This window comes from Bos indicus, chromosome 27, assembly GCF_029378745.1.
Source record: "Bos indicus isolate NIAB-ARS_2022 breed Sahiwal x Tharparkar chromosome 27, NIAB-ARS_B.indTharparkar_mat_pri_1.0, whole genome shotgun sequence".
NCBI classification, from domain to species: Eukaryota; Metazoa; Chordata; class Mammalia; order Artiodactyla; family Bovidae; genus Bos; species Bos indicus.
In genome coordinates, this window is record NC_091786.1 from 44,637,263 (window position 1) to 44,650,910 (window position 13,648).

Here is a 13,648-nt window from a genome sequence, read left to right on the forward strand (position 1 = left end):
GGGAAATGTGTATATTTTGAACACTCAGAAATTCCCTGAGAAGTCTTGTGTGAACAAATAAAAGTGTGTCTAATTATTCAATCTACACGGCCAAATGTTACCTACTGGCCTGTTTTTCCTAGAAGATATGATCTCTGTCAAGTGAGTAACACACATCCTTTCAACTCTTAGTGTTAATTAGTGTTACTTGCTCAGTAATGTCTGAGCAAGTAATGTCTGACTCTTTGCGACCCCATGGATTGTGCCCTGCCGGGCTCCTCTGTCCATGGGATTTCCCAGGCAAGAATACTGAAGCGGATTGCTATTTCCTTCTCCAAGGGATCTTCCCGACACAGGGACTGAACCTTTGTCTCTCACATCTCCTGCACTGGCACTTGGGTTCTTTACCACTGGTGCTGCCTGGGAAACCCTACCACATGCTAATCCTTACAGCAAAATTGGATAGAAATAAAAATAGCTGGTACACATAACCACTTTGTCAGATATTGTCTTCCATTTACACCCATCTGCAAATTTGCTATCCTACGTTACCTTTTTCACATTGTTTCAAATCTTCTTCCAAAGCAACTGCCTGATCGCAAGGTTTCCATGAATTCTGCTCCCCCATCTCCACCCCCAGCAGACACTCAGTGAAAAGGCTGAATAGAACTGTTTTGAAACATGTCACTATAATTCGGGGTTCTAAGGACAAGGAGTCAAAGTAACTCTAGCAGTTTGTTTTTCACACTATTTTTAGTTTACCCTTTTCACTTCAATCTAACAGCTGAACGCCATGCTTATCATCTACCTGGTGTATGCCAAGACATCTTGGCAGAAATTTAGGTGAAATTCTGTCTTTGTCTGGATAATTGTTGAAAGGATACCCAAATGCTAGAATGCTCAGTGACTTCCAAATACAGAGTAGGTTATCAGTATAGGGCAGTTATTGCTCTTATTTTATTCATGGAAACTGAATTGGGAGTCCCTGTGAAGTCACAAGGACTGTTGTTGCTTTGGGAAAGGTACTGGCTTTTCTGGGCACCAATTTACTTATCCATAATATAAAGCCATGATGTTGGAGGGTAGATTGAACAAAAGAATTTTCAAGGTCCCTTCTGAATTTCACATTTATGCTTTCATAGGAAGAAAGGCATCTTAAGAAATGTCTGTGTCTTAACTTTTTACATCAAGTTGGAAAACATAGAAAAAATATTAGAAAGAGAACTCTTACAGAGAGTATATTTTCCTTGTTGATTTAATTGCTTGGTTTAAGCACTCAAGCTGTGAGAAGCAAGAATTTGATGAATTCATCAACATTTGCAAGGAGTTGTTGGTTTTTTCAGGGCAATTGCATAAACCTAGAGCTCTTGCACTTTCAGGGAGCAATTGCAATAACTTCCAAACCCAATGACCTGCTTTATCAGGTTGAAATTGATCCTCTTTCCTTTAAAACATGATTACTGAATGAAATTTACACTGAGTCTCATTTCTTAGAACATGCGTTTTTCATTCTTTATGCATTAACTTATTTTATTCACCAACAGTGGTGGGCCGCCAAGTGCCGTGTGCTAAGAGAACTGCAAAAGTGAATAAAATCTCCTTTCAATCATCTGCAATATTAATGAAGCCATGAACCCCACATCGGGAGACACAATTATGCAGAAAGTTATGAATCCCTCTATTGGCCTTTTATATTCTCTATGTGATTACTCAGAAGAGGAATGCTGAAAACAACGTGAATTGAACATGCTTTTTTTTTTTTTTTTACAATCCCTGTGTTATATCCAAGAATATAAGGTGGACTAAATTATAATAAGCAATCCATGTTGAAGCAATGTGTTGGAGTGAAAAGAACAAAAACATTAAAGGATGTTACAGAAGTCACCCATGTGTCATCTAGCCACATCTCCATTCAACCATTTATTTATTCAAAAATACTTATTGAACAGCTACTATGTGCCAAATACTGTGTTGAGGATGAAAACTGACAAGAGCTAACATTTTCGAGTGGGATGATGGGAGCATTAAGATAGAGAAACCTTCTCTTATGATGATAGATTGAAATGTATGGGTACCAGAAGTCAAGGATGCTGTCTTGGATGAAGGAGCATTTCTGAGATCTGTAGTGTGAGTAGGAATATTCAGGCAAAGAGCAGAGTGAGCAGTGAAGCAAACAAGGATTGTGCCCCTCAAAACAAACAGCAAGAACCAAGGTCAAGAGCAAAGAGGAAACAGGAAATGGAATTAATTTGGTTTTACAGAAATGGTGACCTCCAAAGGGGGAAGGAAATGATAAGAAATAGGCCTGTAAATGTAAGCAGAGAAAATCGTACAGGGTCCAGCAGGGGCTGTAGGAAGAAAAACGATGTGATTGGATTTGCATGTTAAGGCGATCACTCCAACTGCAGCACAGAAAAGATAATGAACCCAATGAGGAGACAAGCTCAGAGCCTGCGGCAAGAACCCAAACATGAGATGATGAAAATTTGCAGCAGGAAAACATCTGTGGTTTCCGGAAAGAGGCAGTTTTGAGAGTTTCTTAGTAAGCAGAGTGGACATGACTTGCTGCCTGAATTCTGGGATAAAAGGTGCTCTGGTGAATTTCTTCCTGGATTATGGTGCCACTCGTTGGTCAAGATGGAATAAGAGTTGGGAATGAAGAGAGTTATGGAGGGGGATAGGATAGCTTCTGTGTTCAGAATTCTGAATTTCATGTGCATGTGATATATCCACCTAAGGTTCTCCACTGGGCAGTTTGTTTGGTTTGGTTCCAAAGTTTAGGGAAGACAGAGGAAGTGATATTTGAGAATCATTGTTATAAAGATAATAATTGATGACAGGGAGATCCAGGGAGAGTATGAAATCATCCACAAGGATGATCATGGACCTCGAAGGGGGAAGGAACTGAGCAAAGGCTTTGAGTAATATTAGTATTTAATAACATTTAAGAGGAAGAATAGCCTAGTAAGGAGATTGAGCATGAGTGGTCAAAGATGGAGAAAACGTTTCTGCATTGAATGTTGCTAGAAGGTTCAGCTTGCCCTTCACCTGTTTGCACTCAGCTCTTTCCTGGGCTGTGCTCAGCCGTGCACTGCAGGGAAGGGGAGCATGCAAAGCTACCTCCCCAGACTGGCTTCCACCTTGATTTGAGCAAGGAGAGATGCTCGCTGGAAACTGGAAGGTGTGACAAAGGGAGAAGGTACTGCTCTTCCGTCTCTCCTCCTGTCTCCACCAGTAGCAACACGCCTGTCTGCAGGGCGTGGGGACTCTCCCAATGCCGAAGATTCCCAGGCAGTGACTTTTTTTTTTTTCTTTTTTTTGACTGCTCCAGGCGGAGAAGGCAATGGCACCCCACTCCAGTACTCTTGCCTGGAAAATCCCATGGAAGGAGGAGCCTGGTAGGCTGCAGTCCATGGGGTCGCTGAGGGTCGGACACGACTGAGCGACTTCACTTTCACTTTTCATTTTCTTGCATTGGAGAAGGAAATGGCAACCCACTCCAGTGTTCTTGCCTGGAGAATCCCAGGGGCGGGGGAGCCTGGTGGGCTGCTGTCTATGGGATTGCACAGAGTCAGATATGACTGAAGCGACTTAACAGCAGCAGCGGGCATCTTAGTTCCCCCACCAAGGATCAATCCCTCAACCCCTGCAGTGGAAGCACAGTCTTCACTGCTGGACCAGCCGGGGGAAATCCCTCCGAGACTGATTCTACCGGCAGCAGCGCTCACAGCTACCGGTGTCAGCTGCCAGTGGGCCCCTGAACTACTTCCTGTTTATTATGCTCCTCTAGGGATGGGTAAAGTTTCTGGAGTTGTGTCCTATGCTAACATGCCTCCTGTTCTTGCTCCCTTACCTCTTCAGACACCCACAGCCTCTCCATCACCTGTCTGTGAATAATTTCCTAACTTCACCCTGTGCCATTCTAGTCCCCCTTTTAAAAGTAATACTCCAAGCAGATTTGAGGTTATGTTAGTTCTTCCATTTTTGCAATGGTTAGCTTGTACTGAATCCCTTCCGTTTGAAACACCTAGTGTGGTTCTTGTGTTTCTGGTTGGACCTTAGTTGATTCAGAGCTACTTCTGAAGGGATAAGACTGCTCTTGTAGGTGGCAACAGGGAACTTGCTGGGGACTTTGGCAAGAATCATTTCAGTATGAAAATGAGACCATGACTGCAGATGTTGAATGATGATTCATTCCGGAAAACAAGGAGAGCTATTTCCTATAAATCTGATCAAGAAAGAGGTAAGAGAAAGCAAGTAGAACAGAGTCCTAAAAAAAAAGAAAAAAAAGAAAAAAGAACAGAGTCCTAGCCTTGTGTTATCAGATGCGAGGGCCATAGTCGTGTGTAGCTGTTGGTCACTTGAACTGTAGTTAGTCGAAGTTGGTATGTGTTGTAAGTGTGAAAAAAAAAGAAGCACTGGATTTTAGATACTTAGTAATAACAAAGGAAATATCTCATTAATATTTTTCTGTGGATTATATGTTGACATAGATATATAAAGGGTCAATAAAAGTACTGTTAAAATTAACTTATTTCTTTTAAATTTTGCTGAAGGTAGTTATCAGAACATTTAAAATTACCCATGTGGCTTAGACAGTGCTCTGTTAGACTAATGTTGAAATAGCCAAATAGCATTATAAGCCCTCTTTATGTATTACAGCTTACATGGTATCTGGCTTAAAGAGTTAGGACCAAAAAAATGTAATATGTACATGATGCAATCTTGCATCAAAAGACACAGAGGTAAGTCAGAAAAATGATGATTATTCCTGTGCTCATATTTAAATAGTATATAATACTCTATGCTCAGAAGACTCTTGTGAACAAATGGGATTTGTAGGCTGTATTGAATGCAGAATTGAGAAAGAAGAGAAAGAAAGCAGAATCAATTGGAGGACTTCACCAGGATTCCTGGGAAGTGGGGATGGGTGTCTGAATTAGGGCTCTGTAGGTGGGATAGAGTGTGGGGTATAAAGAATATTATGAACAGAGTTGTCAGGATTTGAATAATGATTAAATATAGAGGTTCAGGGAGAAGCCACACTGCATATCAGGTGTGAAGAGTGCTGTGCACTTAGATTGAGCACTTAGGTTTCAGAAAGGAAACATTATTCCCTTTTAGAAGGTGTTTGGTTATATTGCTGGTTTGCCCAGGACCAGAGACGGCACTGAATGTTCTGATGGGGTAGCCAACTCTCCTGACAGCAGGCATTCTCCTGAATCCACAACTGGCTAGTCTAATTGCCATCAAGTCCGAAGCAACCATCTCAGCTCTCCCCCACAGCCAAATGTCTAATCTTCACATCAGTTTCTAATACACCATCACTCTCAAAGGAGGCTGAACAGCTGCACACAGCAGAAACTGCCCTGGAGGTGGAGGTAGCAGATAAGGGTTCAAGGCCTGGCTCCATCAAAACCAGCTATGAAAGTGACATTACCCAGTGGAACATCAATTTCTTCACCCATAAAATAAAGATGAAAATACCTGCCACCTGAGTGCTCTAAAGCTATGCAAGGCTGTGCGAGTGAATGTACTTTATAAAAATGCAGCTTTGCCTAAATATACATGGAGTGCATTTTTCATGGCTTCTGTTTCAAATTTACACACAGGCTTTATTTGGTGGAAATATGAGTATTTCCAGAAGTGAGCTTTAAATTATTAACCTCCGGTACTGTGGAAAAAAGAAACTCTGAGCTAAAGGATCTATTAATAGGGCTTCCAGCACTCACCCCCATCCCCAGTAAATATGTGTTGCCGTGTGTGATAGTGTCGCAGGGATGAGTGGGTGTGTGCTTCAGAGTGGAGTGTAGACAGAAAGCATCACAGCTTAAAACAGCTACATTTGACTGCTTTGCAGAAATGGTTTCTACAATTAACCCTACTCATCTGTTTATAGACCCAAAATAGTACAAGCACACAGTTGTGTTCATTAATTTTTGATAAGCAAAAAGACTCACAGATATTTCATTTCCAAGCATATGTTATCTGCATTTGGCTTCAGTGGCAGGCATATGTTTTGACATATGAAATTCCATCTTGCACCAAACACATATGACTCAACGTCTCAAACAATAAGTGAACCCCACGTGGGCATCTCATTGGCAAAGAGCTGGGCTTGTTTGTATTTAGAGTTCTTTGAATAAAACTTTAAGCAGGGGAACCACTAAAATCCCTAAATCTGGGACACTGATTTTATGAATGTATGTTACCTATCCATTCTGAAAACAGTAATGGAAAGAGCAGATTGGCTGTCTATAAGTATACTTCGTTTGTGAATTTCTCTCCCCAACAACTCCCATTTGTCCTCAACTCCACATTTGTCCTCAAATAATCTGATACACTAGGCCTTTTCTGGAAACATAACAGATACAGCCATTGTTTTGTTTTAAGCAATCCAAGCAAGTTGAATACCTTTTATGCATTTAGCACAACTCTTGGTACAATGTTTTTTAAAAGTAGCAAAAGATGCAAATAGCAACCTGGCAGTTGGAAACTCAAGATTTACACATAAAATAATTAACAAGCCTGTATTATCTCTGTATACAAAATTCTATATTATTCAGTGAAAACTAGTAGGTTTACCATCAATCACTGCAGGCTGTGAATCCTAGAATACCTAAGGAGTTAAAGGAGATAAGAGAGGATACAATGAGGAGATGATGACCGAACTGAGTTCAAACCACAGGCAAGCTAAGAACTTCCAAAGAGAGGGGTCAGGTGTGCTGGTTGCAAATCACATCACTAGCCAACATGTAAAGGCTGGATCAGGGAGGTTGGGCCAGTCTCAGGGAGGTTGATCTTACCAGGGCAGACCTGGGGAGGGATTGGTCTGAGTTAAAGTTATCTACAGACCTGCTCCTAAGGAATATAAGTGACGGGTGGAAGTGATAAAAATTGATGGGTAAACACTGGAGCACAGTGCTGGTTCTTCATCAGGGACCAGTGGGAACAGAGCTGGATTAACCTGGGGCAGTGTTCATGGAATAGTAAAGGCAGAGAATGATGTCATCCACGTGGCAACCGGGGTTTTACTTGTTAGCATCCCTTTTACAAGAACAACAGCTAACGACAGTTCATGGATAAGATAATACTCTGTGGGTAAGAGTAGGGAGTGAGACTGCACCACCCCTTACACCACACAGACCAAGACAGACCGTGAGACAGTACGAGAAATGGCTATTGCTGTGCTGCCCGCCCCCAGGCTGCCCCAGCATCATACTTGGAGGGCTCCCTGAGCCTCCAGTTCCTCTGAAACAGAAGGGAAGTGGGCAGGGAACCTTTAAAAGAATAACATAGCCTGAGGACACGACGTGAACTGATCAGAACCAAGTAGATCCAAGACGACAGACAGCTGACTTCCACTAGGCCCTGAGTCTCAGTGTTTGCTGGTTTTAACGCAGCAGCGAGTCACGTGACACATCCACGACAGTCCCGAGGTCAGCCTTGAAGGTCAAAAGTGGGTGTTGACCCAATTCCTGGAAATCCTCACCCCTTCCCCAAAATAGCTGGAATATTTCCCCCAATCCTTAGTCTGTGAAATTACCTACCCTAGAAAAACAGACAAGGCATACCCTGGGGCTATTCCAGCCCTCTAAGAAGGCCCACATTCTGTGCAGTGTGCTGCTCTCTAAGCAAATCCACTTCTCACCTCTCTCTTTGTCTCTCACTGGATTCTTTCTGCAAGGAAACATCAAGAATCTCAGCGTCGTTACGTCCCAAGATTAGGTGGAATCTCAGTTAAAGGACCATGGGTTCAAGTCCCAATCTGAGTTTTGGCTGTTTGAGTCCCAGCCCTTGGGTTCAAGCCCCAATTTGAATCACACAGTTTCACCTCCAGGTGGGAAAGGAGAACCCAGGGTGACATCCAGTACCCCCCAAACTGTGGGCTGGTTAGCACCCAGTCCCCCAGCACTGAGGGCTCATTAGCACCCAGTCCCCTGTGGGGGAGGGGAGCTCCTACCCTGGTTGGTTTTCACAGGGATATCAAGAGAGCAGTGGTGCTGAATCCCTAGGAAACTGACTGACAGAGAAGAGGGGAGGACTTCCAACATTGCCCTTGGCAGACAGGATTCCTACCTCCAGAGCTCAGGTAGGAGTCCCGACCTGCAGCTCTGCTCATCTGTAGAACCAACTCAGTGGCCCAGTCTAACGAGGGAGTCTAGTGGGAGATAGGGCTTCCTAACTCAGGTCACCAGATAAGGGATTTTGCCCAGCCTGGAGCCTGGTCTTTGCATACTTCAGGCAGCAGGTCTGAGTCCCAACCTTGCCTGCTATGGAGTATGGCTCCCAGTCCCTCCAGATAGGAAATTTTACTCAGGAAGATTGAGGAACTGCCCGAAGTGGGCCCTTCCAGTTCTCCCAGGCAGGAACCCGAGTTGCAGCCCTGTTGCTGTGGAGCCTGGCCCCCAGCCCCATCTGGCAGGAAGGGCTGGCAAGAACACTTGGAAGTGGCACAACCGAGCAACTCTAGACCCAAGAGGTGGGCAGGCAGAGCTGGTCCCATCCGAGCAGAGCCAGTGGCCTTATCCAGCCAGGGAATGGGGTCATAGGTGGACTTGAGTCAAAATCACAAAGAGCATTACTGGTTTTGGAGCCCTTCTCCTTCTGCACCTGGGTGGGAAACTAATTTGTAACCCACTTATTGCTGACTACAGCCTCCAGGCTGCCCAGGCAGTGACCCTTAACACGGGAAGCTGCGTAGCCCATGGAACAGCCTTGCTTGCAGTGGTGCTTAAACAGAGAGCACAGCCTGTGACTTTCTCCCATCTGGAAGCTGAGTAGGATCCTGGGGGGATCCTAGGGACAGAAGCCTTCAAACAAGGTTGCTGATCAGGGCAGGGACGGGGTGCAGAAACAAGAGGGAAGCAGACAGGAGCAATAGTGCAACCTCGGGGCAGGGTCCTTGCTCTGCCTAAGGGACGTACATAGCGATACCCTTGAGCTCTTCTGCAGCACTAAAACCCACAGCAAAGGAAGACGTCAGCATTCTTCATTCCAGAGAAGGTCACAGCTGGATAACTAGAGAAGGCCATCAGGAGACCACCTGAGGCAGCTTAAAGAAACCATATTAGCTCATGGGGAGACCATCTCAGCCAGGTGAAAGGAGTGCAGGCCCTGCACTCCCCCTGATCCTTAGCAGCAGCCCCGCTGCTGAACCACTGCTATCAAAAGTGAAAGTGCTGGTGCCTAAGTCGTGACCCGGGGACTGTAGCCCACCAAGCTCCTCTGTCCATGGGAGTCTCTGGGCAAGAATACTGGAACAAGTAGTCATTCCATTCTCCAGGGGATCTTCCCAACACGGGGCCTGAACTTACTCTTCACCAGTCCCTTCCTGGTTGGGACACACAGTTCTGAGAGGCATTAGCCTGTGTCCCCCTTGGTCTGGCAAAAGCCTGTCTACTTCGCCCAAAAGTCTGTCTCTGAGATTTAATTTGGCACTGGAGACGCAGGCGTCCACTTGCAGAACAGTACTGGTGACCTCACATAACTGGCCTGTTCGGTGCACACTCTTGTCAGTCTCAGTCCCCAAACACTGAGTTCTGCAGGCCCTGGTCCTGTCCTCTGCCCAGCCAGGGCAGGGACGCCAACGCAGAGTCCCAGCTGCTGTTCGGCATGTACCCAGTAGATACCTACTTCACGCCAATGACTGAACACTCAGTACATACCAAGTGCTGTGCGACATGCTGTGAAGGTACTATCTCTTGATTTATATATCAGTTTAGGAGTTTGTTTCTTTGCCTGTTGTTTAGATGAGTAAAGTGAAGCTTGGGGAGAAGGGCCTGGCCCAAGTCCTCCAAGGGGGAGTCAGGATTCCAATTCAGATCCACTTGACACTGAAGCCCAAATGTGTAACTGAAAACTCATCATCAGATCCAATGCCTATATTAACATGGGGTGTGCAGTCACTCCTTGATTATTCTTATCTCCAGGTATTCTTTATTTTTAAATCTTTGTGTAACTGTATTAGTAAAATATGCCTATTAAACACACACACACACACTAACTGAAATATGAAGGAAGTAGACCTAGGAGATGGCACCCCACTCCAGTACTCTTGCCTGGAAAATCCCATGGATGGAGGAGCCTGGTGGGCTGCAATCCATGGGGTCTCAAAGACTCGGACACGACTGAGCGACTTCCCTTTCACTTTTCACTTTCACGCATTGGAGAAGGAAATGGCAACCCACTCCAGTGTTCTTGCCTGGAGAATCCCAGGGATGGGGGAGCCTCGTGGGCTGCTGTCTACGGGGTGGCACAGAGTCAGACATGACTGAAGTGACTTAGCAGCAGCAGCAGCAGACCTAGGAGAAGGCAAACATTCCACTCCTTCCTGTGTTCCTCCTGCAGCTGATTTCCATCCCCTCCCTGGAGGCAACTGATAATAGCAAACTCAAGTGTGGCTTTCCATATCTTTTTCAGCACTGACAGCAATCTTTGCTCCCTGAAGAATTCACCCTGCTTTGAATTTGTCTTGATACGTAAGTCAGATCCTGTCTTCTCATCATCCCATTCCCTTTGGTATGGTTAGAGGAGCTGTGGGAGGGAACAGGACACTCAAAAAATGATGGCCTATGTGGCAGCTTAAATCTTTTGATAAAGTTTTCTTTTTTTCTTCTCACCCAATTTGATAAATATAAAGAAACAAATTCACACTGTACATAGACTCAAATTCAACAAATACCTATTGAAAGTCTATAATTCAAGCACTGATGTTACAAACACCTATAAAGCAGGACCCCAGTCTTCAAGACATTCATAGTTTAGTAAAGTAGACAATCATAAAAAGAAATAAATACAGTAGATGGAGTTTAGCATGTAAGAATAAAGAGCCTTTGAAATCAGATAAATTGTATTTAGTTATTTATTGCAACATAACAGACCACCTCAAAACTGAGTGTCTTTAAACAGTTCACCATTGTCTCTCTCAGAGTTCTGTGGATTGACTGGGCTCAGTGGGTGGTTCTTGCTTGGAGTCTGAAATTTGATTACAGTCAGATAATGGGTGCAGTTGGCGTCATCTGATGACTCAACGAGGCAATATGTCAAAGCAGTGCCTAGACTTTTCACTCAATGCCTGGCACCTAGTGCCCTTCTGGCTGTACTTCTGTCCATCAGCATAGCCTGGAGTTTACCTGGGGGTTGATTCTGCCAGAAGAAGAGGGAGGAAGTTGAATTTCCAGGCCACTTAGGGTTGTGACCATAGGAATTATGCATCATTTCTGTCTTGGGCTAGTGGTCAGAGCTGTTATGGGGCCTGTCCAGGTTCAAGGACACGGAGAATTAGATCCTACCCCTTGGTGGGGGACTACCAACAGCAATGTCCAAACATAAAATTACACATGGTGGTGGATGCTGTTACAGTCATCTTTGGAAAATGCAATCTGCCACAAAGAGTACAAAGAATGTGATAATTAACGTTTTGAGAAGAGAAAGTTTCCTGAAAAAGGCAAAAATTGACCTAAGTTTTGAAGACTAAATCAAATTTCAATGGTAAGAAAGATGAGAAGCAGGGTAGGTGAAGCATATTCCAGACAGAGTATAGATGCCGTCCAAATACATTTCATGCTGAATGTTGGGGAAAGCATAGAGGCATATGTTTGCACAGGATTGTAAAACACAAGGCCAGAGCTTTGGCAAATGGGAGAGGATAGTTAGACATGGGGGAAATAGTGAAGAATCTTGTCAACTATATTCAAGCAATATGACCAGTGGGGTTATGTTACTTTTAAGAAAGCTCAGGCTAGTAGTAATGTAAATAAAAAAAAAAAAAAATGAGGGCAAGAGAAGAGGCAAATAAAGAAGCAGAGCGCTTCTTGACCTTGGAATCAGTCTACCTAGGTTTGAACCCTGGCACTGACATTTGCCAACTGAGTGAGCTTACACAGTTTACTTGGCCTCCGTGTTTGTCTCTTTTTCTTCATCTGAAAAATAGATGATGCTTTTGAACTGTGGTGTTGGAAAAGACTCTTGAGGGTCCTTGGACTGCAAGGAGGTCCAACCAGTCCATCCTAAAGGAAATCAGTCCTGAATATTCATTGGAAGGACTGATGCTGAAGCTGGAACTCCAATACTTTGGCCACCTGATGCGAAGAGCTGACTCACTGGAAAAGACCCTGATGCTGGGAGAGATTGAGGGCAGGAGGAGAAGGGGACAACAGAGGATGAGATGGTGGGATGGCATCACTGCCTCAATGGATATGAGTTTGGGTGAACTCCGGGAGTTGGTGATGGACAGGGAGGCCTGGCATGCTGCGGTTCATGGGGTCGCAGAGTCAGACACGACTGAGCGCCTGCACTGAACATACACAGGCTTGTTAGGATGATCACATGAGCTGGTCTCTATGAGGCACACAGAATAGTGTCTGTCATATGGAAAGGTAATGTTTTCTGGATTTATTTAAACCCATAAATCACCAGGCTGGTGCAACAAGAGCTTACCACACACCTGCCTCACTTAATACCTTTAACAACCAGTGAGGCAGATACATTATCAGCTCCTTTGACAAATGGGGACGTGACACATTGCAACTCATGTTAATTTCCCAAAGTCAGCCATTTACAATAGAGACTATATTCGGCAAAGAGAAAATGATAGCAGAAACATGTAGAACCAGAATCAGTTTTCCATTCTAAACCCTATATTTTCCAAACAGAGAATCTATGTATTTCTATTTAAACAACCAAACCATTTCTTTGCAGTGATGTTGATTGGTTTTTTTAAAACATTATCTCTCAACCAAATTATTAAATTTTCTCTGAGTATATGAGTATAAAGCTTACCAGTTGCTAAAAGTTAAATTTATTCAGAACGACAAATCACCATTTGCTTAGACAGAAAGACAAATTAGACTTCTTATCTGTCCGAAGGAAAATAGCTGACAGATTGATTTTGCATGAAGCTTCAGAGCTTGCGTTTGGCTTTTCTTCATTAGCAGCACCACAGAATACTTCTGAGATTTGGCCTGGTGGTTTCTCCTATCCAACTAACATACCCCTCACAGAAGGCTCAGCCTGGAATAAACAAATCAGAATTTGCAGACCTGAGTATGGAAGCGACAGGCGTCTGGGGAGTGTGACTTTCTTCACGACGATGTGCTAGTAGGTTTCACTTGCTCTTTCTTCAGCTATTGTTTTGTATCCTGCCGTGATGCAGAAGACACTTCGGTGGGATCAGGAATAAAACTTTAGGAGACATCTCTACTGGAAGGAAGGAAGGAAGGAAGAGAAAGAAGGAAAGGAAGGAAGGAAGGAAAGAAAGAAGGAAGAAAAAAGAAAGTGAATGAGAAAGAGAAAGACATTAAAAAGTAAAAATAAAAACAGATCATGCTGACAACTAGCCTTTGTGAAGTAGATACTTCTATTTCTCTCTCTGAGACAAGTTTTGCAGGATTTTGTAATGACCTGATCAGAAACCCTCCACGCTCACACCCTGGCATGCTGGTGGGCGGCTGTTAAGTCCACACCCTGCAGATGCCGAGTCCTCCTACTGCCCCGCCCTGCTCCTGCTCCGGCTCTCACACCCCTTAACCTCTGGAGAAGGAATCTGTGGGAAATGCGTCATCTTCCTTTCACTCAGCCTCCAACCAACTGTTTCACAACCTCTTTTATTTGATCGATATTGCACCCATAAGACTTAGCTGGAAGGTTGGTTTTCATTCAAAACAGT